This window comes from Sparus aurata, chromosome 13 (assembly GCF_900880675.1).
Source record: "Sparus aurata chromosome 13, fSpaAur1.1, whole genome shotgun sequence".
Classification (NCBI taxonomy): Eukaryota; Metazoa; Chordata; class Actinopteri; order Spariformes; family Sparidae; genus Sparus; species Sparus aurata.
This window is the reverse complement of record NC_044199.1, coordinates 34456921-34481426: the sequence shown is the minus strand read 5'-3', so window position 1 is coordinate 34481426 and position 24506 is coordinate 34456921. Positions and strand designations below refer to the sequence as shown.

The window sequence follows — 24506 nt, the reverse complement described above, 5'->3', positions numbered from 1 at the left end:
TAATATTTGTCTACGATAATAATGAATTCTTTAAGCAACAATGATCATGTGGAGAAAACCTGATATTGTGCAACATCACAGTGCGACGTAGGACCGCCGCTTTGGAGCCATGAGCAGAGATACTGCCATGTTTCTTTAATGTTGAGTTTAATGTTGTAAAGTGGATGTTTTTAGAGATCAGTAGTGTGAAATGTTGTCTTACTGACTGACTCTGAAACTAGCCGGATGTAAACAACACATCCTCACACCTGATGACTACAGAGGTCGACCGCCAGTCACTCCCAAAACAACACGTTTCCAAAACACTGTGACTGCTGCAGCGCACCAGTGACGAGCGCTCAAACCTTCATCGCAACGTAAAACCAGTAGTAAGTCAAAACATCTGGCGCTGGTTTCCTCGACCTCCTCCTCTCTTTGCACGCCGTCACCTGGCGTTGGTGCTGTGATGACGACGACAGCTTGAACAGAACCGCTGCCTGACAGGAAACGTAATTGTGGGTCACAGTGAGCTGCTGTCACGGTCGACCTGTCGTGTGTCACTGGCTGGAACAGTTCATGGATATACAAAGGTCAGTGATGTGCATATATTTAGTGAGATGTTACTTACTGTAACATGGTAGATAATAATTAATTCTCAGTGACTCGCCTTCTTAAATAAAGGTCAGATTAGACTAAACCAGCCTGTGCTCCCAGAGCTGAATGCACTGTTTCTGTCCGTCGTGGGCTTTTTGTGTGTTTTTGTCCATTTTGTCCATGAAACCGTCTGAATGTGGTTTGTTTTGGAGTTTCCTGCCGGTTTAATCTGACGGCTCAGCTCGGTGGATCTAAGCTGTAAACAGACGGAGGACCGGCAGCTGTTTGTGAATAAAACTCACCCGGACCGTCTGAGTCCGTTTCTCTTTCCATCTGTAACCGGCCTGTCAATCAGCAACATGACAGGAGAAGCAGAGGAGGAGGAGGAGGAGGAGGGTGGAGGGAGATGGAGAGGAGCGAGTGAAAGGTGGTGGCCGGGTGGAGAAAACAACTCTGTGAGCCTGTTTACACTCCGACTGAGTTCCTCCGAGCAGCTTGGCCGGCCCAGCAGCCATCTGTGTTGACTATACGTTGAAGTGACAGTTTAACTCTGAACGTCTTAATGTGATAATCCGTCATCCTCGGATGTTTTCATGGATCTGGCAACATCTCCAGTTCTCCTCCCGTTTAGTCCAAACAAACTGGGAACGCATCATTTCCTGGAGTTCAGACTGCGAGGCAGAGCGGGCGTTAGATCACTCGTACAGAATCAACTGACGGATACTGTCATCGAGATTATATCCATGACTCATCGATTCATCCTTTGGTCTATAAGATGGTAAACAATTGTGAAAAGTCTTAGAGATTTCTTCTTCTTTGGTCCAACCAGCAATCAAACACCTCGAGACTCTTCATTCACTGAAATAACTAAGAAAAACTCCAAAAACTCAGATTTAACCAACCAGACGATGTTTGATTTTAAGAATAGTTCAGTTCTCCAAAATAAAATAAAACAAGAGCTACAAAAACAAAACAGTTTGTAACTAACATCAAATGATTGTGAATAAATATAAAATGTCTCAAACTATTTAAAGTTTGTGTTTTAAGGTTTAAAGCTGCACTAAAAAGTAAACTCGCAACATTAAGACGTGATGAAAAATGTTTGAGTGAAAGCTTTTACTGTGAAAATACAACAGGAAGTATGACATTAACAGCCACATGTGAAAATATGTTTGTGTGTTTTACTCATTTTTGTTTCCACATGTGAAATTTTACATTTGACAAGTTTCTTTACATTCAGTTTTCTGTATTTTGTCGTCACAACGTTGTGTTTATGTTCTGGTTCCGTTCAGAAATATCATCTTAAACGTCTGAAAGCTGTGTGAGTGCTTGTTGAAATATGCAGCGGTTTCACGCTTACTGATGTTGAAACGCAGCTTGAACAGTGGTCTCTGGCATGCGACTGTAATGTGAAAGTGATAAGAGACAGATTGTAGAAGTGCTGATATAATACATATAGAAATGTACAAATTTAAAGTTACTGTGTTTGCAGAAACATCCAACATTTTATTTTGGTGACTGGGCTGAAAATATTTAATAAGTTGTCTTTAATTGAAAGCTTTTACTGTGAAAATGCAACAGTAAGTACGCTGCCAAATCGAGTTTTGTTCCTCACCGTAAAACTACTCGAGCGTGATGAATATATAACAGTTTGACAGTTTAGTCGTTTAAAATTATGACAGGTTTTCCTTTTTTAGCCTGATGGAGCGCCGGAGGACTGAACGCGTTCTGAGCGGGATGTTTGTGAGGTCGTGGATCACGATCAGGGCAGACTGATTTATGTCTCCTCTGATTGAAACTCAGTGACTCAGTGTTTTCTTGACACTCTAATAAAACTTAAAAGGCTTCATTAGAAAGTCTTGGGCGGTGTTTTCACTCTTAAACTCCTGCCGCCTGTGTTGGGACATGATCTCGCTGCTCCGTCGCAGCGCCATCGTGGAGAGACGGATGAGATTCTGACCTGCTGGATCATCCTCCGACTTCCTTCCTGACCGTTTCACTGAGACATTCATGAAAGTGTAACTGAGTAACTCGTTAAGCAGCTGATTGTGTGTGAAGACGAAGCTTCATCACAGTCCACTTCTTGCTATTTTTGATCCCTGAGGTTTTAAAATCTCTATCTTTGATATCCGAGGTGAAGTTTGTGCTTCTCAACATCCTGATATATTGTAAGAAGAAGTGTCGACGGATCAGACTGTCAACATGTTTCAGAGGGACGATATTTACCTGTCGAGAGTTTGTCATGATATATTGATCACAGTCTAAATATCTTTATCAACCTCAGCCTTAATTCTTTTCTTCATTTGTGGTATTTTTTGACCAAACATCTCCGTCTGTTCTGGTCTCTCATCTGCCTCGTCTTTACTTTCTGCGTTGTGTTCTTCTGTGACTGTTGGCATCGATCCGGTCCCAGTCCAGCCCAGTTTTCCCAGCTTCGGATCAATAAAGTATATCTATCTATCTTATTGTGAGTGTAATACAATGCTACAATAATATTAGCATTTAGCTCAGAGCTGTTGGCATGCAGCTGATGTCTCTTGGCCGTGTTTAAATGTTGTTTTTTAGTGTTTGTTCAAATGTGTTTTGTTGGAGGAAGAAATCTCAAATGCTGATATTTATAACCTGGACCACAAAGCATCGCGTGGCTGAAACAAGAAGGTAGCAAATGTTACTGTAGGAAACTAAAAAAACATCATGTCATGCTGTTGACATTTCTTTATCTGCTCATCTTAAAAAGACAGAAGAGACTGGCAGGGAAAACAAGTTCTATATGAAAGTTAAAGGTGAATTCTGCAGGATTTACCTGCTGCCGTCTGTAAACACATCAGTCACAGCTGGATTAGTGATTCTGCAGAAAGATAGTTGACTGTTGAGTCTCGCTTCCAGGTCATAAAATACTGACGCTCTGGCGAACATCCAACTGAAACATCAGTATTTGGCAACAGGACTCTGAAGGTGGAGGATGTCTGTGTTGTGAGGCTAAAGCAGCGCGCCTGTTAGCAGGGTGGAGGAGGTCAGGGCTGTTAATGAGGCCGGTGCTGCTGCTGTTTGTGGAGTTCAGGTTTATCTGAAGGTCGTAAAGCTGCTGGGAGTTCGTCATGTGAGAAAGAACGGCTTTGTTAGTGTGGATTCTAACACTCGTCTCTCTGAGTCACCTCCTTCTTCTCTGGCGTTTCTTCTTCTCTTCTCCTCCTCAGTGTCACCTCCATCAGTCCTCCTCTGCTCAGGCCTCGCTCACGCGGTGATGATGTGCTCGGTCACGTGCATCCAGCCCGGTTCACGAGCTCCACGTCGGTCGGTTGATATCCGTTTGGAGGCGTTTCCTCCAACGTGACGCCCCAAAATATTTCAGTCAATTCTTTGTTTGAGTCGTATTCCAGATGTGTCAGCAGCTGCTGGTGGGAGCTTTCTGTGTTAGCATCAGTGCTAACTCCCATCTCCAGTCAGAAATATGAGTCAGTTAAACTTATTATTTTATTCATGAACACATTTAACTCTTCCTGCTCAGATGTTGCTCCTTAAAAGCGCAGCGTCTGTTACTAATGTTAACAACAGTGGCTGCGTCAGAGATGAAATACAGACAATCTGAAACCTCATAGATTCAATTTGGCTTCATTTTGAGTGTTACTTACTTTTAGACGAGACAAGTTTTTAGTTCAAACTCCCATTTAAATGTCAGATCAATTATCTGTGAGGATCATCCCCGGTGAGAACAACCTTTGTTAATAACTCAGAGTGAATTTCGTTTATGTAGGAAAATGTCACACGTGAAAATCTGGATTTGTTTTTGCTTGTAAACAAAAGTTTTAAATTCACGTCGTCGTCTATTTTCACATGTGGACAAAAATTCTAAAAGTAAATTATGTCCTTTTTTTATAAAATGAAATATAAAATAATAATGCAACTTGTTTCCTCCACCAGTGGAAACTACTCAGACTGGTGGGTTGGATAAAGGAAGCACGCACGCTTCCGTACCAGCATGCAGTACTTCCAGAGAACTCTTATAGTATACACACACACACACACACACACACACACACACACACACACACGCTGTCTGAAGATGATATCAGCGGACGTGTCACTGTGATAAAACTCTGTGGAAGTGGGATTGTGTTGGGACGTGTGTTCTTCATAGTTGTCATTCAAAACTGAGACCATGCGTGAACATCTGTCACGACAACAACGTATTAGAAAATATTTAAAATGTTTGACATAATAGAAAAGTAAAGTGAGACAGATTGTCTTGTTTTGAAGCGCTGTGTCCTGTTTTTTGTCGTGTTTTGATCTTTAAAGCTCCGTTCCTCAGGTGTCCGTGCAGGTTTGTGTGCCGCAGGACCGACGTCACTCTAATGTCCGATAAATAAACTCAGCTGATGTAAACGTTTGACGTCAGATGAGCAGTCGTGGTTAATGTTTGGATCAGAACCGTCCCGTCTGGATTGTATTTTATCGTCTCACCTTTGAAACGACGCTTCCTCACAATCATGGGCTCATGCTCGGGTGTGTTTGTGGTTTGAATTCTTGGACCACGCCCTCCAAAAGTTGAAAGTAGAGTTGAAACTCAGACGCGTCTGAAAACCCGGAAAAATGGAGTTCAGTGTTTATAAATGTGGTATTAGAATGTGGAAACGTCAGAATGTAGAGTTTTACTTATTGTTAGCAAGAAGAAAAAAGAGAGAAGAAGCTTTGGTACTGTGTGTGTGTGTGTGTGTGTGTGTGAGTGTGTGTGAGTGTGTGTGTGAGTGTGTGTGAGTGTGTGAAGGTTCATTATTGGACGGTTGAGTGTGGTTGAATGTGGTGGGAATGTGTGACTGAATTATGTGAATGAGTGTGTGTGTGTGTGTGTGTGTGTGTGTGTGTGTGTGTGTGTGTTGGGAGGGTGGTGAGGGGTGGGGCCTGTCGAGTGTGTGCGTGTACGTGTGTGTGTGTTTGTGCATGCACTTGTACACACACACCACACACACACACAAGCATTCTTCTCTGTGAATGTTTGCCGCATGCCAGTGTGCACACACTCGTGTTGACGTGTGTGTGTGTGTGTGTGTGTGTGTTTGTGCGAGGATATTGGCCGTGTCACCTCAGATTAGGCCATGATGCGGTGGTGGCGGCGGCGGTGGTGGAGGAGAGTGACCCCCTACCAACCACGCCACAGTCATTAACGGGGGGAAAGAATCCCGTCGCCATGGCAACCGCGACCGCGCTGCCAAAACGGCCACAATGAAAAGAAAAGGGGGGACGAGGGAGGGGAGAGAGAGAGAGGGAGAGAGGGGGAGGGTGGGGGAGTGAAGGAGGAGGAGGAGGAAGGTGGTGAAGGGGGGTTGGGTGGAGGTTGAGGTGGAGAGGGTGTGTCTGTGGAAAGAGAGAGTGATGATGATGGAGAGAGAGAGGGAGGTGATCAGATAATGAGGTCACACACACACACACACACACACACACACACACACACACAGGATGATCAATATTTCTTGACGTTAAGGGAGAATTGGTGAAGCTACTTGAGCTGGAACAGGAAGTGTGAACAGGGTTAAAGGTGACGGAGGTCAGCTGATGTGGTCACGTGGCGCAGCAGGAATAATGACGCACATTAAAACAAAAGAGCCTCTTTTTTCAGAGCGGTTCTCCTCCGTTGGTTCACGTTAGCGTCACAGTCCGATATCTGAGTGAATCTAAATGTCGGGTCGTGTAAACTGGACTCTGTCGTGTTCAGGCTGATTTAATATTTCGCCCCACCAAAACTCCCAGAGAGCCTCTGTAAACACACACACACGAGCCGGGTTTCATTCTGTGACTCACTCATGACAACATCTGTTTAGAGTGAGAAAAGTGAGTTTGTTAAGTTTGAACTTTTTGTGTTTGTTTTAAAGACATCAGTCTCACAGCAGCAGGACAAACACAGCACTTCCCATCTGCAGATATTCTAAAATGATAAAGAGACGTCGTCCATGTGCATGACATCTGATCACAGGTGTACTAATGTGTGTTTTATTCAGGTCGGTGCATCGCTCTGAAACTAAGAAGTAAAAAGTGTGTTCAGAGTTGCAGTGAAACATTAAAAACCTTTAGTTTAAAGGATGTTGTCATAGTTGCAGTCTTGACTCCAACAGAGAAAAGAAGCTGAGTCCATAGAATGACTTTAATGACCCCAGACAGGGAAATTATTTAATTTGTATTATTACATTTCTAACCTATCAGCAAAACAACAAACGAGTTAAAACTGTCTTTCTTTATGTTTTAATACCTGTTTCGGTCGCCACGGTCACAGATGGAGATGATTCTGAGTACTGTGGGAAAGTGCTGGTTTTGGTTGCAGCAAAAATTCTGCAGGTGTCCTAAAAAAACCACAGTGGTTGATAGGCAGGTTGACAAATGTCAAACTCGGATGCGTCTGTGGTTTGTAGTTATCTCAGGCTAATAAGACCAAAACTTTTCTTTCAGTGGTCACCGAGACATAAAAACTGCATGTTAGAATCAGCAGTCAGATCTGATAGGACTGTTTGGTCACATTGCCCAAATATAAAGTTTAAAACACAACGTTTCCTGGTTCAGCGGCGATAAAGAAGACGACCGGGTTTTGTCTCCTCTCGTATGTTCTCTCAGTGTTCACCTCAGTTTGACCGTGAGTTAAAGGTGTGAAGGATCAGTTGCCTTCACACTGTGTTTACATGACACTCAGGAAAACTGAATTACTGTGTCAGTCCGACTATGATGGGATGTTTAAGATGCATGTATACACCTTAGTCTGACTAAAATCGGACTGGATCAGATTTCTCATAGTCGGATTAAAACACCCAGATTATTGATTGATAGTCACATTACTCCTGCATGTATACGTTCCATCAGATCGGATTTTGCGTTCTGCGCAGGTGCAAGATTTCTTTCCCGGGGCCGTGAGCCAGAAGTAGAAGCACAGAGCGTCTTTCCTCTGAAATCACTGCAAGAAAGAGAGAAAGAGCTCCATTGTGCATCTAGTGTGTGTAATTATCATGTACACCACATATGAAATGTACAAAGATGTAGCTTCGTCTCGCTCTTCGTACGCCATCTTTCTGGAATGCCGAGGCAGTTTGTTGTTGCTGGTGAGGTAAAGAGGTCAGCCGGAGGTGTTTCTGTTACCGGTAATTACCAGACTGGTAAAATCTCCCGAAATCCGGTATTTTTTGACCCCGCCGGTCAAAATGTCCGGTGAAAATATTCCCTTCAAGTAATGATTAATTATCACTCCGTCTGTCAGAGCGTCAGGAGTATACTGAATCAGCCATCCAAACCATTATTGGTCATTTTGGCAAATGAATTACAAGTGAGGACGAGTCGGCGGCAGCTACAGCCCCGCTCATCTGCCACTTGTACGCAACGAGACGCCGTGGCTGTAGAGACAGCGCTTCGGGGTTATGGAGGCTTAAACTTCTCAATGAAGTTCTCATCACAGATTTCAGTGAAATCTACCCCGAGTGGACTAAACTGGCCAAGATAGCCTGGCAAGATTGAGCAGCAAAGTCGAACTATGGCTGTAATCCGACTCAGCTGTGCATGTAAACGTACTGAGTGTAGCGTACGACAGTCTTCAGCTGGATGTTGGAGGTCTGCTGGCAGAAGGAGTGTTTACTGCTGCAGAGGAGGAGGAGGAGGAGGAGGAGGAGGAGGAGCTGCAGGGTCACACCCTTGTTCACTGTTGACGGGTGTCCCGGCGTGGGAATCCTCACAAGCTCAGTCTTATCCTGGTTGAGCTTTAGGTGGTGCCTTGGTGATACATGCCTCCACCTGAGTGTTGGACAGGTGGAGGCACAGATGGTATTTGCGTGACATGTGTCTGAAATAAGATGTTTATGTTGGATGAGTGATGTAACAGCTTCTCTTATGTTTCATGTGTCTTTAACCACGTCAACACATCCAGGTCAGCTCCGTGCAGCCTGAGCACGCTTCAGGTGTTTGGATGCATCTTCATGCATTTCAGGCTTTCTGTGCAGAATCTGTGTCAGTGGCTGTTTGTAAAGACGCCGACACTCTTCTCCTCATCACAGCTCTGACGGGAGTCTGGTGATGTTTGTTCAGTTAATCCTGTCTCTGTGATCAGGTTGATGAAATCTGATGGTGTCTCACTTTGGGTATGACTGATCTAGTTTCTGTAAGTTTTAGATTTGAGGCTAACCCGTGGTCCAGCCCAGAATCCAGAATTTAACGTGACCACAGATTCGTCCACGATCGACGTGCCACATACGAGGCTTATTGCACTGACAGCTCGTGCTTTTTTAAAGGACATTTGTGGAGCTAGGTCCGTTTCTTTCACAGGCAACCAGACCTAATTCAGTGGTTCTGTGCCTAAACCGGACCAGAACATCAGCAAATTCAAGCTCAACAAACGTAAAGTTTCAACATGATGAAATGTTTTAACTTCTCTGGTTTTACTGAATCGTACTAGCTAACATTTGATCTGCCGATTTGGTTGAGAACTGAGTATATTTTTTAACAGATCCACAGTGAGTTCAACCAGAACACCAGTGGTCCGGTGTTCTGGGACTGGACCCATGATGTTCCCTCTTCTCTTCCATGTCGGCGTCTCGTTATGTTCTCCTGCTGAAAGAACTCAAACCCCCGTCAGAAAAGAAAGAAACATCTCCCTCAGAAGGCGTCATATTAGTTTCGATTATCTGTTTGTTCTTGATGATGTCTCGACAGACAGCAGACGTGTGTGTGTGTGTGTGTGTGTGTGTGTGTGTGTGAGGACTTTCTCACAAAGTAAACCCTGTTTGTGTGTGTGTTGTGTGTGTGTGTTGTGTTTGAGGTTAGTTCTGGTCTGTAAGAGCTTTGAGTTTTAGAGAAGTGCTTTGACCACACTCTGTGGTTTGGACGCGTGTGTCAGTGTGTGTATTGGTGTGTATTGGTGTGTATTGGTGTGTGTGTTGGGTAATTTGTGTTTGACTGGTGCACAGTGTGCTAACTTTGTGCAGTGTGTGTTGGTGTGGATAAGAGGGTGTGTAGGGAAGTGTTGGCCAGCTTTGCGTCAGCAGGGTGTGGTGTGATAACAGCCTCTCTCTCTCTCCTGCTCCCTCGCTCGCTCTGCCAGCCATATTGAGACACACCCAGTTTCTTCTGTGTGCTCATTAAGTGTGTGTGCTGTTGGTTTTTTATGAGCAACATTTTAAAGAATCGCAGGACTGCAGCCCGTCACTGCTGTCGGACCTACACAACATAATGTCAACAGAGCAGAGCGGAGGGCTGAAGTTACAGAGACGAGTCGTTGTCTGGCTGGCAGCCAACCGGCAGCATCTGTCGGCCATAAAGGAGCCAATCAGCAGCAACATGAGTCGACCAGCAGAGAGCCAGAAGAGGCCGAACAATCCCAGTCCAACCTGCAAGAGCAGAGACATGTAGCGTCGCCATGAGACCAGAGAAACTGAACCTCAGGGACGGATAACAAACGGGTCTGGTCCAAAAGACCAGGTATCACCTGGTATCACCTGGTATCACCTGGTATCACCTGGTATCAGCAGGTATCACCTGGTATCACCAGGTATCACCTGGTATCACCTGGTATCAGCAGGTATCACCTGGTATCACCAGTCATCCCCAGTATCACCAGGTATCACCAGGTATCACCTGGTATCACTAGGTATCACCTGGTATCACCTGGTATCACCAGTCATCCCCAGTATCACCTGGTATCACCTGGTATCACTAGGTATCACCTGGTATCACCAGTCATCCCCAGTATCACCTGGTATCACCTGGTATCACCAGTCATCCCCAGTATCACCTGGTATCACCTGGTATCACCAGTCATCCCCAGTATCACCTGGTATCACCTGGTATCACCAGTCATCCCCAGTTATCACCAGTATCACCTGGTATCACCTGGTATCACCTGGTATCAGCAGGTATCACCTGGTATCACCAGGTATCACCTGGTATCACCTGGTATCAGCAGGTATCACCTGGTATCACCAGTCATCCCCAGTATCACCAGGTATCACCAGGTATCACCTGGTATCACTAGGTATCACCTGGTATCACCTGGTATCACCAGTCATCCCCAGTATCACCTGGTATCACCTGGTATCACTAGGTATCACCTGGTATCACCAGTCATCCCCAGTATCACCTGGTATCACCTGGTATCACCAGTCATCCCCAGTATCACCTGGTATCACCTGGTATCACCAGTCATCCCCAGTATCACCTGGTATCACCTGGTATCACCAGTCATCCCCAGTTATCACCAGTATCACCTGGTATCACCAGGTATCACCTGGTATCACCTGGTAAAAGCCAGGTATCACCTGGTATCAGCAGGTATCACCTGGTATCACCAGGTAAAAGCCAGGTACCACCTGGTATTGCCTGGTATCACCTGGTATCACCGGTATCACCTGGTATCACCTGGTATCACCTGGTATAAGCAGGTAAAAGGCAGGTAAAACACAAATCAAAAGGAAAACAAACAATTATGATAATGAAAAATTATGAAAGATTATCATAAATAGGAGATTCAGGACTTCATATAAATCAGGATTCTCTCCACTACGAGGAAAAATACAGTTTATTTATTATTTTCATGATTAATCGATTAATCGTCTGTGACGTCTTCAAACGTCGTCTGTCGTCCAACCAAGAGTCCAAAAACCAAAGACTCTTTGTGTACTGCCAGAAAAATGACAAAGAAAAGCAGAAAACCGTCACATTTAAGAAGCTGAACCAGACAAAGTGTGTGTGTGTGTGTGTGTGTGTGTGTGTGCGTGTGTGTGTGTGTGTGTGTGTGTGTTACAGTAAACATGAACCTGATGGTGAACCAGTGTTTCAGGATTCCTCAGTGGTTCCTCCTTGTTGCCGTCTCGATTAGATTCCTTGAAAACTGCCTGCAGCGTTTTTTCCTCATAGAAGTCAGATTACATCGAGGTTTTGATGCTCGAGTGTCAAACATGAAGACAGCCGATATAAAGTCGACGGCGGGCCGAGTGTAAAGCGATCGTGCGATGGTGTCGGATGGTAGTCCTGACGGTTTGTTTGGATGGCTGTAACAGAGGAGAAGCTTATTGATGTCAACATAATGGAGAGAGGAGGATTTATGAAGCCGGTGCTGATGTGGTGCGGTGTGATACGACACCGTCGCTGTTCACAGATTCAGAACAAACGCAGGTGAAATATTGTTCTTGTTTCTGGCACATCTACGTTTATAAACTTGTCATAAAACTTGATCATGTTCTGAAATATTCCTTTATTTAAAGTTAGTTTTACAGTTTAGTTTATGTTGGACACTTTCCTTGTACAGTTGTATTTTAAGTAAGACATGAAATAATGTACACATACAAAAGGAAATACATTTTATAATTGTCATGTTTATGCTGACACTTGTTGTGTGTCTATTAAATATCTGTTAGTTGGAACATTATTGAGTTAATTGTGTTTATTTTGCCCGATCAGCCGAGATGACAGCGAGCAGAGTGTGAAGGTGGACGAGCTCAGCAGCAGGTGACGAGGACTGAAGGTCTGTGTGTTGATGTCATGACGACAAAGAGAACAAAAAGAGGAAAGTGCTAAAAGCTTTTTGCATTCAGACGGCGAAAAACAAAAAGCAAAACTGGAATTATCAGGAAACGCTGAAGCCGAATGAATCAGCGGGTTGTTTCATGGCCACATGAGTGAGAGACATTAAGTTATTCGTTGTGACTTCAGCTGCCCTCCTTGTTCCTCCGTCTGTCTCTACGTAATGTGCTCGTGTCCTCAGCAGACAGTCAGTGTTGTGAAACAGCAGTGACCTTCGACCCCTGCAGCAGGAAACATCTCTGGTCAGCCATTGTTGACCCGTCCCTCCTGCCGCTGTCAGACGATCTGACGGACAGTCGTCAGCTGCTGTTTTTGACTTTCTCTGATCCGTCGTAGATACGATGTGTGTCGGCCGGCTGCCCGAGTGTTGCTGAGTGTGTTCTGTTGTGTCTAACACAGGAAGGAAGTGTCATCTTATCGCAACTGAAAATTAATCTGCAATCAATCAATTTTTCAAGCAAAGATCCTCAGAGACATCGTCCTGGGTTTTAGGAGTGTGTTTGGATGCTTTTGATTTCTTTCTTTTGTTTTATTAAAACCCAAACATTGAAAGGATTCATTGAGAAAATAATCATCTTATTAATCGATTATGAGAACAGTCAGTAGACACCTGTTGGATGATGGAGATGATCAGATCTTCTGAAGCGTTAGTTTCACTCACAGACTCACTCTGACTCATGATGGTAGAATAAGATGAGTAATAAACTGTATTTTAAAGGTGGAAGCTCTCAGAGTCACTCAGCTCCTGTTAGTTTCCCTCCTGATCACAGATAACAGCAGCAGGAGGCCCCGCCCCTCTCCTGCAGGACGCGCCTGTCCCTTTAAGAGGCGGCGGTCTGTCATGGCTGCAGGAGGGTGGAGCGGCTGAAACTGCCAGGGAGTGGTCGGAGGGGACGGAGATAAGTTTGTCTTCTGTGCCACAGACAGTGTAATGGAGGCGAGTTGTTTACGTGTGATGATGTAATACTACCTCATCATGTGATCAGCTTCTCTCCGTCCGTCAGGTTGATTCTGATATTTATTATTTCTCTGAATGTATCAGAAGTTGATTTATGTTATTACCATGTTGACAGTGTAGGAGTGTGAGGAAGAGTTAAAGGAGGAGGAGGAGGAAGACCAACGCTTTTCAGGTCACAGCTGTGTCAAAAAAGTGTTTCATCTGACCTCCTCCTCTCCTCTCCTCTCCTCTCCTCTCCTCTCCTCTCCTCTCCTCTCCTCTCCTCTCCTCTCCTTTCCTCCTCCTTCCTCTCCTCTCCTCTCCTCTCCTCTCCTCTCCTCTCCTCTCCTCTCCTCTCCTCTCCTCTCCTCCTCTCCTCTCCTCTCCTCTCCTCTCCTCTCCTCTCTGTTGAGCAAGAACATGTTCAGATAAATAACGTCGAATGAACACAATCAGCAGAATAAATGTTGCAGCTTTATGTTTTTTGAGATTCAATTTTAAATTGTAACACTTTGGTTAGTTTCAGGAAAACATCATGTTTGTCTCCACGAGCACAGCTGGAAAATATCCAGATGTCTGGTCAGAAACATCCAGTGGTTTCATGCTTACAAATGCAGAAGAAGTGTCCTTATATCCCACATGTTGTTCTGGCAGCTGGACTTTGTTCTGACAAGTTTTAAAATGCAGCCTCCTCATTCATTTGACTGCGAGCGCTGTGTTTCTGACAGCACAGAGACGAGGACCGACTCTGCTTCAGGTTATTAATATTTCTTGTTGGAAAGTCAGAAATATGGAAGTGCTGATCAGGGATCAAACCAGGGATTATTTTCAGGATGAATGAATTGTTTAGTTCAGCTCAATCTTTGTCTCTTGGAGGTCAGAAACTGAAACCTGATGGGAGTCACCTGTTGTAGTGATGCTGTTCTGACCGCCGCGCTCAGGTCATGAAAAGTAACTGGTGTATTTCTAATGAATGTGGTTTAGTGAAGACTTTCTGTTTGTTACATGTGAAGTAATAAAAAGCAGCTCAGATCGTCAGAACAGAACATCCTGTCTCCCTCACAGCTGATCCTCCAGCTTCTCATCACAACGTCTCTGAGACAGACTGCAGATTTTTGGTGTCATGGCCCTTTAGTGCCCAACCAACCTCCACTGAAAACCCAACCACCCGTCTCATCTCTGACACTCATTAACCAAGCCCCACCCTTCAACACACACACACACACACACACACACACACACACACACACACACACACACACACACACACACACACATTTGTCTATATAAAGGAAGTGCAGGCCAAAAGCTTCTGACCCTTAAAGCTCACACGCCATAAGTATGTTCACACACACACTCCTCCCTGAGAGGGGGTCCTGCTGCTGAGCTGAGGCTGTAAGGGGAGGAGTGTGTGTGTGTGTGTGTGTGTGTGTGTGTGTGTGTGTGTGTGTGTGTGTGTGTGTGTGTGTGTGTGTGTGTTAGGGACTCCAGTTACAGGAGTTGTGCAATGTTTGGACCCTCGACTGGAAACCAATGGGAACTGACCTCGCTGCCCTCCTCCAACTAATCTACTCCACCTTCCTCTTCTCTTCTCTTCTCTTCTCTTCTCTTCTCTTCTCTTCTCTTCTCTTCTCTCTATTTTCATTTCAGTTAAATCATAAATAATGCAAATACATTGCAGGTAATTCTGTCCTTGCTGACCTGCAGGTGTATTACTCTTCACTCCATCTATAACTGGCCGAACATAAATAATATGCTGTCACATGCAAATATTTATGGCAGCTCCGTTTGTGTTTGTTGGAGAGACGTGCTTTAATGCTTCTAGAGTTACTGTCAAAGCCAGTTCACACCTGGTGTTAACATGCGTCTCCAGTTACCACCGGTGATCTGATGTCACTTCCTCGCTCTGTATGCAAATAAACATCACGGAGACAAACAGACTCCATGTTTCTACTCAAAGACAGAAAGAAGTTCATGTAGAACAATTGCCGAATGAACAAGAAGGTTCAAATAATGCAGAATGAGTCAGAGACAGAGTTTCACAGAGTTTATAAAGTGTCTCCAACTCAACAACTCACTAAACTGACACATTTGTTAAGGGAGTCTGGAGACTTTCTCCACGGGGACAAAGAAGTAGCCTATATTGTTACTGTTTAGTGTCTTTGGAACATGTGACATGTTTAGATCAATAACATGTTTCTTCTTTCATAAATGGAGTGTAAATGGTGAAATCAGTGTAAACAGTGTGTTCAAACAGCTGATCAATGTTGGCAGGTAAGACTTTAGCACTTTAGACACAGAAGCAGACAGGCTGGCACAGACATGCTGCCACAAACTGACACTTTTTACAAGGAGACAAACAACTTCAGCTGAAAGATTTAATGCTGAATTTACAACAAGGACACGATGACTTACAATCTGTCACACACACAGTTTCACTACGTATATAAAGTTTTACGCTACGTAAAAACTCCTTAAATCAATCTTTATTAAGGGAGTCTGGTGATGTTGTGGAAGACAGTTGGCTTCATGTGTTATATTAATGCTGAATTTACAAGAAGACTCCAATCATTTAGAATGTGTTGTAGATAGTGAATCAAACATTTATAACATTTCTTCTCATGCAGCAACCCTGAAAATTGTGTGATTTGTTAAGGGAGTCTGGTGATTATTCGGGTGAAACGGACAGTGTGTTCACAAACATCTGCTGCTAAAATTGGCTACTGTACTATACTATTAAATTCTTTTGCAAACACAAAGAACCATAGAATCCCATCCTGCACTACGGCTGCCATCGCCACTCGACCTGTACTCGTCCTCCTGCAGCAGCTCGTCTTTGTCCTTTTATTTCTACTGAAACGAGTCCAAATGTTCCTAAAGATGCTGTGAAATCTATAAAGAAGTGCCTTGACTGAACCTGACTGCTTTTGCATTCCGTGCTGGCAAATGACTGTTTGATAGATAAAAGCTATCGACAGCGTGTCGCAGGATGTTAGACGACGCTGTGAACTGAGACTGAACCCGCAGCCTCCAGTCGTTAGGAGGGAAAACACCTTCTGCCACACTTTTATTTTGGTAATTTGTCTTCCTCTTCTCGTGCTGATTGTTATCATAGTTACCTCAGGTGACAGTGAAGCTCACACTGCTGCTGCTAACTGCCGCTAACTGCTGCTAACTGCTAACTGCTGCATAGTTAACCGACACTATTAAAGGAAAGTCGAACAGATAGAAACAAAAAAACTGGAGCCAGACGGAAACAAATTCTCTTCATCTGCACGACTCTCTGTGTGTGTGTGTGTGTGTGTTTCCTTCGATAGGGTTTTTGGTTGAAAATTGCTGTGTGTGTGTTCATGGGTGTGGGCATAACCAGGCGTGAACGGTACATGTGTACGTATGTGTGTGTGTGTGTGGACCATGTGGGGGCATGAGCAGAGTGTGGCTGACTGGGGCAATCCCCCTACCCCCACCCAAAACACACACACACATACACACACACACACACACACACACACGCACGCACGCACACACACACACACACACACGCACGCACACACACACACACACACACACACACACACACACTCTCAGGGCCGAGGGGGTTTGGAGGGAGGCAGCAGTGACGGAGAGGAGAGCGCTGACCCAGATAGTGTCTCTGTTCCACCCTCTCCCTCACACACACTGTAAAAAATAAGATCCGCACGTGTTTTTACTTCATCCTGTAAAGTCTTGTTTTTAACAGATAATGTTTTCAAGGCCTGGAATATCCTTGAATTTGAATATAGTCCCTGAAAACACCAGATTTTTTACATAATCTGGTGCTTCAGTGTCAAGGTCACGCACATAAACCAAAATCTATAAAAGATGAAAGAAGAACTGACAGTGTGAAGAGTTTGTGATGATAAAACTCGACGTCTGTGGCAACAAATGTGGATATTATTGACGAGGAGTCGATAAAACTAGATGTTTTCTAACTATAAGTGTTTATGTGGCTAAAACTGATCAGATCTCTCAACACAAGATTGATAACTGAACATTTGTTCTGGCAATTGTTGAGTTTATCTCGTCTTTAAACAGCTTTGTAGGACAGGTGATCCCAGACAGCGAGAGGGCAGAGAAGAGAGGTTTGACGAGCTGTTAACGGGCCTGTTGTGATTTAATATATCTGATGGTTCGCTCAGTTAGACGAACCTTCCCTGCCCGGACCTCAGGTGAGCTGAGGAGACGAGCACACAAACACCGTGGTTGTTCTGAACCATTATTTTTACCAGTGTATGAATGTAAAGTAGAAATGTTTGTGAAGCTGTCATCTCCAGCAGCTTGTTCCTCCAGCCGCCCTCCTGTCAGCTCTCCATCTCTGCGCCGCCACACATCACAGAAATAAAGACATTTCCGTTGTTTGGTGGAAGTGAATGAAGAAACGTGCGGCGTGACTCGCCTCCTCGCTTCCTCGCCTGCCTCCGGCTCGGCAGTAACAGACGGGTTGTTCTGATCTGAGCGGGTGTGAATGTGTGGGACCGTATGAGGCTGAGACACAGTGTTCAGTTCACGCTCAGTCAGCCTTCACCAGATAAAAATAGATATGAAAAATGGCCTGTTTGAAAACTGGAGACTGATCCGCTAGTGGACGTCTGCAGAACAACAAACCCAGCGGCGACGGATTCACAAAGACTTTCAGCGGTCATCAGGCGCCATGCTGTGACGCATGATGAGGTTCAGGACGCTCGTTTGTTAACTCATCCAACAGTTTGAACTTCGTTCAGTCGACACGAGTCTGAAAGAGACGCTGAAGTTAAAGATATGAAAAAATAACCACCGTCACATTGTCAGTGTCCTCCAGGTCGGTACTGAGCATGTGCAGCTCTCAACAGAGATGAGAGAGAAGTGAGATGTCGCTCCAACTCCAGAATCATGAAGGTATCGCTGATTCAGAGTGTTGATGACAAAGACTTTTAAACAAGTTAACATCTTCTGGATGTTTTCTGCTGAGGTTTATGATTCGCTGCGTTCTTTATGACGAACACAAAGAGAAAAAAAACATGGAAACAAAGAAACATAAAAGTTTCAGCACATTGTTAAATTTGACGTAAATGTGGCTTCACTTCCTCTGAACACGTTTACAGCTGCTTCATCTGTTCTCCACCAAACACAGTCGGGAACTCTCAAACTTCGCTCGCAGTCGACAAGCTTTACTTTTATTTGTTTCCACTCTGTTGCAACTAAAACTGTCCTCGACTCGACTCGCCGTCCCGTCTCCGTCTGTGTTCAGTCCGCCTCGTCCCTCTCGACTACCCCCATACTGACTTCCTGTGGTGGGATCAGAGGCTGACAGGGTCACACCCACCCCACCCTTTTTATTCCTGGAACTCCACAGTGGGACCCTCCTCTGGGGGGAGGACACACACACACACACACACATACCCACACACACACACACACACACACACACACACACACACACACACCTCCTGGCCTCCGGCCCTCCGCTGCCTTGTCTTCCAGCAGATGTGGATCAAGTGGGATTTGCAGAAGATTCTCAGTGTTTGCCTCGTTGTGCTCGCAGTCGTAGGATGGGTGTGGCCCGTGTGCCGGAGCACGACTCCACAAAGTTCAGACGACTTAAAATTTCAATTTGCTGTGTTTTTCCTGTGATTTAGTGCTTCAAGGCTCCGTCTGAACTCCACCCAGCCGGAGCCCCAGATAAGGTTTAAGCAAACGCGGAGGAGTTATTTGGAAATCCGCTTCGATTCGCGTCTGGCTGCAGCACGCTCGTCTCCACATCCAAAATATTTAGAGCAGATTTATTCTGGACTCAGTGCGAATGATGAGGCTGCTCACAACTCATTAAAGTGCCAGCAAGTCCAGTTAGCAGAATATAATGCAGTGCACTTCAGCAAAACAACAGATTTTATGTTTTTACTCTGAAATATTTGTGTGTGATTACAGTGTGGATGCATTTACCGACCGATGTTTGCACACGTTAATTTGTTTATGACATAAAACATGAAGAAAACACCTCAAAACTCATAAATATTAAACACTTGAGATTTTAAAGATGGCTGTAAAATGTCCTGGTGTCGTCCTGAAATCAACCTGCACATGGGAGCAGAATATTTGGTTGTGGTTTATTATTCCAGAACTGTGGTAGCATGGGAGCTAACTGCTAACACTGGAACATGGTAGTGCTAGGCGCTCATAATAACTCATACAGCTGCTCTTTATGTTTTCTGTGATGTGTTAATTGTTCACTAACGAGCTCTCTAGCAGACAGCCGTTAACGAGCTCCACCTCAGTGATCACGCTCCTCTTCCTCCTGGTTCCTCCTCTTCTTTATTTTTTACATATATAGTTTTTGAGGCTACAGTTTGTTTATGTAGCATCTTGGACCTTTCTGATAATCAGGTTAGCCTGTCAGCTAGCAGCTAGCAGCTAGCTACTAGCTACTAGCATGTAGAAAGTTTATCAGAGGTTGAAGCTTTTCTGCTTCTGTCACTTTTAGAAAGTGTGAAAAGGGGCCACAGTTTTTCTCAGTTTTTGAATCGATGTCTGAAATATAAGGTCTGTGTCTGTAGTTTACACTCAGACTCAAGATATTTAAACAAAACCAACTTAAAGTTTGAACTAACTTCAGGGATAATCTGAAAAAATATGTTATTCGTGCAGTGCTCTGTTGGTCAAAGGTGCAAATTCATTTTCAAACAAGAATTCAACCTGAAGAATCACATGAATGATCCTCTGACCAGGTCGTTAGGGTGAGCAGCAGCTGCTAGTTCATCTCAGATACAACTTATTATAACAAACTAGTTTTTGACAGAAGGAGAACATTTATAAAATCAGCTTTTTGTGATGATTTCAGAGAAGAAGTTGGATTTCAGGGAGTGCGTCTGACGTAAAGCCGCGGGTGGAGATGTGCCCTTCAGCTGCACCGCCCGCAGCCTTCAGCTCTTTCCAGCAGACAAAAACAAATCCTCCTTCCTCGAGACACTCACCTAAAAATGTCAACAATGGTGCCTCACAAAAAAAGAAAGAAGTGCTTCAGATCACGGCTGGCTGACGAGCACCAAATCTGATTTATAAGGAAATTCTGTTTGCAAAAATCCCCCAACAAACTTCTTCAGTCGTGACTTTTAAAAACGCGTAGATATCTGAATGAGGTTTGGTTCAGAGGTGTGAGCAGGTAGTTGTTGTCAACAACTACCTGTTGTCAAAGGTGATGACGTTGATTTGGTTCAGGATCATTCGATTGTTGAGGGAGAGTCATTTTTATTCATGCATTGAGAACAAAGCTGAGTCGACAGGTTGAGCATGAAAGGCAGGTGAGAAGTGGCCAATCAGAGCAGAGAGCAGTTTAACAACACAAGATAAAGGAGAGAAGAAGCAGCTTGTAAAGGATTCCAAACCATATAATGTGACAACGTCTGCTCTCACAGAACAAAACCCGGATTCAAGATGTCTGAGGGTTAAACTTCCCTCCTCTTTTCTCTGTCAGTTTAATTCTGTTCATCTTGTTTTTTCTCAGAATTCAGACTTCTTGAACATTTGTTCCTCGTGCAGTTATGATTTACATGTAGTCAAATTCTTAACAGCAGCTTTGCATCATTTACGGTTTCCTGCGCTCGTGCACGACACAGGAAGTTATTGCTGTCATGTAAAGTTTTGAGTGCATCCTAGAAACAGGAAATCAACCAATACCAGCATGAACATGATTCAGAAGTTGCACTCGGTACTTAAAGTGCCACCTCTCTTCTAGCTGCAGTGCATTGTGGTCCATCTGCTGCTCCTGTTGTTGTAGAAATCACAGGGAACTCTGTCGGTTGACGCCTGACACACTAACCTGCGTCTGAGTGACCACTTGTGATCAGATCTCACTTCCTGCTCTACATGCAAATAAACCCGTCTGTCACTGAGACAGACAGGATGGTTTAACACAAAGAAACAAACTTCTCCATGTTCTGATTTAATGCTGAATTCACAAGAAGGAAACAATGATTCAGAATTTGTAATAACCGTTTCACAAAGCTTGTTCAGTTTCTCTTTCATGAAACAACTCTTAGAATCAGATGATTTGTGGAGGGAGTCTGGTGACGTTGTGTCTTGCATCTCATTGGTGAGATCGGTTGAATCGGTGCGTTCAAACTGCCGCTAAATGATAGGAGCTGATTTTTATTGAGTCAAAACTGGATAGTGGTGGAGTTTGAAATGACCAGATGAAAACTAGAAGACAGTCGGGTGCTGGTGGAGGTTGTGTGGTGTGTTTTCGGTGGCTGGCTGTGTGCTGGTTGCCGGTTGGGGGGAAGGTGTGACATCAAGCTGCCTTCACCTTTGTTTAAAGACACAGAGGGGGCTCTGTCCCGTCACAATGGGACTGAGAGACCAGTGTCTCTGTCCCCTGTGAGTGTGTGTGTGTGTGTGTGTGTGGGGGAGGGGTGGCGCTCGCAGCCACACCCAGGCTGATTGGCTGAGGCCACACCTCACTGTGGAATCCACTGGAGCCGGGTCACATGTCGGCCCGTAACACCAGCACACAGCTCTGAGTGTGAGTCTGCAGAGAGCAGAGCAGCAACCAGATAAATGAATAAAACCACTTGTTAGTATCAGTGAAGGAAAGTCCAGATATGATGTCACGTTCAACCCGACCCGAATGTTTCCTTCATGGACTCTCTGAGTTCTGGACTCAGTCACAGAAGTCTCTGATGGACTTTGTGCTGAACCTCAGATTTTCAGCACGTTAACCGCAGACTGTGCTCGTAAATCAGCAGCTGTGTGTGAGTGAAACACCAGAAATCAAGTGAAGGAAGCTGTTTGTCAAAACTGCTGCACAGGTTTTATTACTGTGACACAACTTCTCCCAGTTCCTGTATATAATACTATAATACTCTCCCTTTGAAGGGCGACACGCACACCGACAGCAGGACGAGTTCAGTAAAATACTTTTAATTTCGTACAATACTTTCTGGCTGCTGGACCGTAATCAGATCTGCAAAAGTACCCAAAGGTCAAACTCCAGTAACAGTAAAGATATTGTGATAAAATGGTACTAATATGTAAATATCACACCTTAAAGTATCAAAAGTACAAGTAAAGTAACTTAAACATAGATACATGTGTGTATTTACTGTAAACTGTGTCGACTGAACATCAGATGTAATTTAAGGATCTGTTACTTTTCTCTGATGCAGTAATCTGCAAAGTAACTTGTAACTAAAATGATCAGATAACTCAATATGACTAAAAACTACTGCAGTATGATGCACGTGTCTTTACAGATTTAGTACTTGAGTAAATGTACTTAGTTACAGTCCATCACTGAGGTCGTCTCCTTGTCATGAGGGTGTGATCAGCTCCTCCTGTACTGCTTCGTGGTACTTTTACTTCTACAACTCCTGCTGCGTCTGTACTGCTACCACACCAGTTAAAGTACAGTAAGTACATGTACTCGAGTACTGTACTGGAGGCAGTTGTTGCTCTGAGTGAATTTGCTTTTTGCATCATTAGATCAGCAGATGTAGTTCTGTGTCCTCAGCTGGGCGGCGGCTTCATTACTGAGACAGTTTTAATACCAAAGAAGGATTTGGACCTGATCACCGTCGTCTGTACAGTCGGACTTCACCATATACAGAACTGAGTTGTGCTTCAGGGTCACAACTGCAAACAGGAAGTAGAGAAGCAGTTTGTGTATTTGAGTGTGAGAAAGACTTCACACTGTTTCTATCACTTCCTGTTTTAAAACACATGATGACCCCGTCTGAACCGACCCGTCTGTCTGTCAGCGTGACGGTACTTCAGTGTGTCCGGGTTCATCAGAATCGTTCCCTTTGGTCTCCTGATTGTGTCGACTCAGGTCCGGTTCAGACACGTAGACTCAGAGAAGAAGTCGAGGTCGATGCAGACGTGCAGATCTCATCTTAAAAACCACAACGCTGAAAAATTCCAGCGAAACGTCGGCTGTGACCACATTCACACCAGAAACAGCTGAGCTCGAAGGGGAAGACGGAGCGGAGAGAAGAGGAAGAGAAGTCATCTGCTTTTACAACTTCCACCAGTGCGGATCAGCGCTGTTCAAACTGAGGGTCATGACCCAGCGTTGGGTCACAGCGTGGTGACGAGCGGGACCAGGACAGACGGAGATAAAGACTTTATTTGTTTTCTGCTTTTGAAATAAATATGGTTGGAAGACTGAAATTACAACAGGTTTTAAATAATTCTGTCACTGTACGTCATCTTGATTGGTCCATTAATCAAGTTAATGATTGCCATGTTGATAGTTGATCATTTAGATACTTGTAAAGCTGTTCCAGCCGCTCCACTGTGAGAGTATACTTCTTTTCTCTGTGTTGCATCATCGAGTATCTTTGTGTCTCTGACCGACAGAACTTAGACATTTTTCAATGTTTCTGACATTTTATAATGATGTAAAGAATAAGAATTGTATTTTTCATGCAGAGTGGGCGTATGTGACAAATGAAATATAACAGTGAGTTGTATCATAAAACAGGCAGTAAGCAGCCACAGCAATAAGTGAGAGAAGACAAATAAATCATTAAACATTAACAGTGACGCCGTCGATTGAACCACAATTACACCTCGACAAAACGTTTCTGCAGCTTCACAGTGAAACATGATGAAGCTGAAGTCTTCTCTGTAGCTGCGGCGCTAACAGTGTTAGCATGCACGAGGCCGACTGCACGTCAGTTTGTGATCTCTGCTGCAGTCTGCGATTACAGAAGAGTCTCCAGATACTTCAGCCTCGGCTCTGTTTCACTGTGAAGCTCCAGAAATGTGTTGTGGACTACGACACTTCACCTGAGTTTCATCAACATGTGGGGGGAGGAGAGGGCACAGAGCAAATCCTTCACATGAGACGAAGGCCTCTGTGGGAACCGGACTGAGAGCAGCTTTGTTTTGGTGCTGGCACAGAAACCCTGGTATCGTATGTGTTGTCAGTTCACGCTGACATCCACTGGAAAACCTTCCAGTAGATGATTTACATGTTTAGAAACGTTTCAGCTCGGTTCACTCGGCCTGTTAATAAGTTTCCTCTGCGGCTTTTTATCTGTCGCAGAAGAAGTCCTTTAAATGTGAGAGAGAGAGAGGAAGTGGACACGGAGAGAAAATGGAGACAGAAGAAGAAGAAGAAGAGAAGGGGTGTGTGTGTGTCGAGTCGCTCTGCCTCGGCACTCCCCACACCTCTCTCTCTCTCTCTCTCTGTGTGTGTGTGTGTGTGTGTGTGTGTGTGTGTGTGTGTTGGCTTCCAGAAAAGGGTGTGTCCGCCTGCCTGCCGCTGAAAGAGAGGGAGGGGTCAGTTCACGGCTACTCCTCCCTGCTCTCTCTCTCTGAGCCTCTGTTATTTCTCTTTCGCTCTCATTCCCTCAGTGGCAGCCTCAGGATTAGGCCTTTGTCTCTCTGCCTCCTCTCTGCCTTTAATTTTCTATCTTTTCTCAAACAGTGTGTGTGTGTG

General features: G+C 44.5%; 1 protein-coding gene across 1 annotated transcript in view; it reads left to right on the top strand.

The window, feature by feature from the left end:
• LOC115593872 (Krueppel-like factor 7) overlaps nucleotides 1–24506 on the top strand; it is a 64135-nt gene that overhangs the window by 12633 nt on the left and 26996 nt on the right. The window lies entirely within an intron of this gene.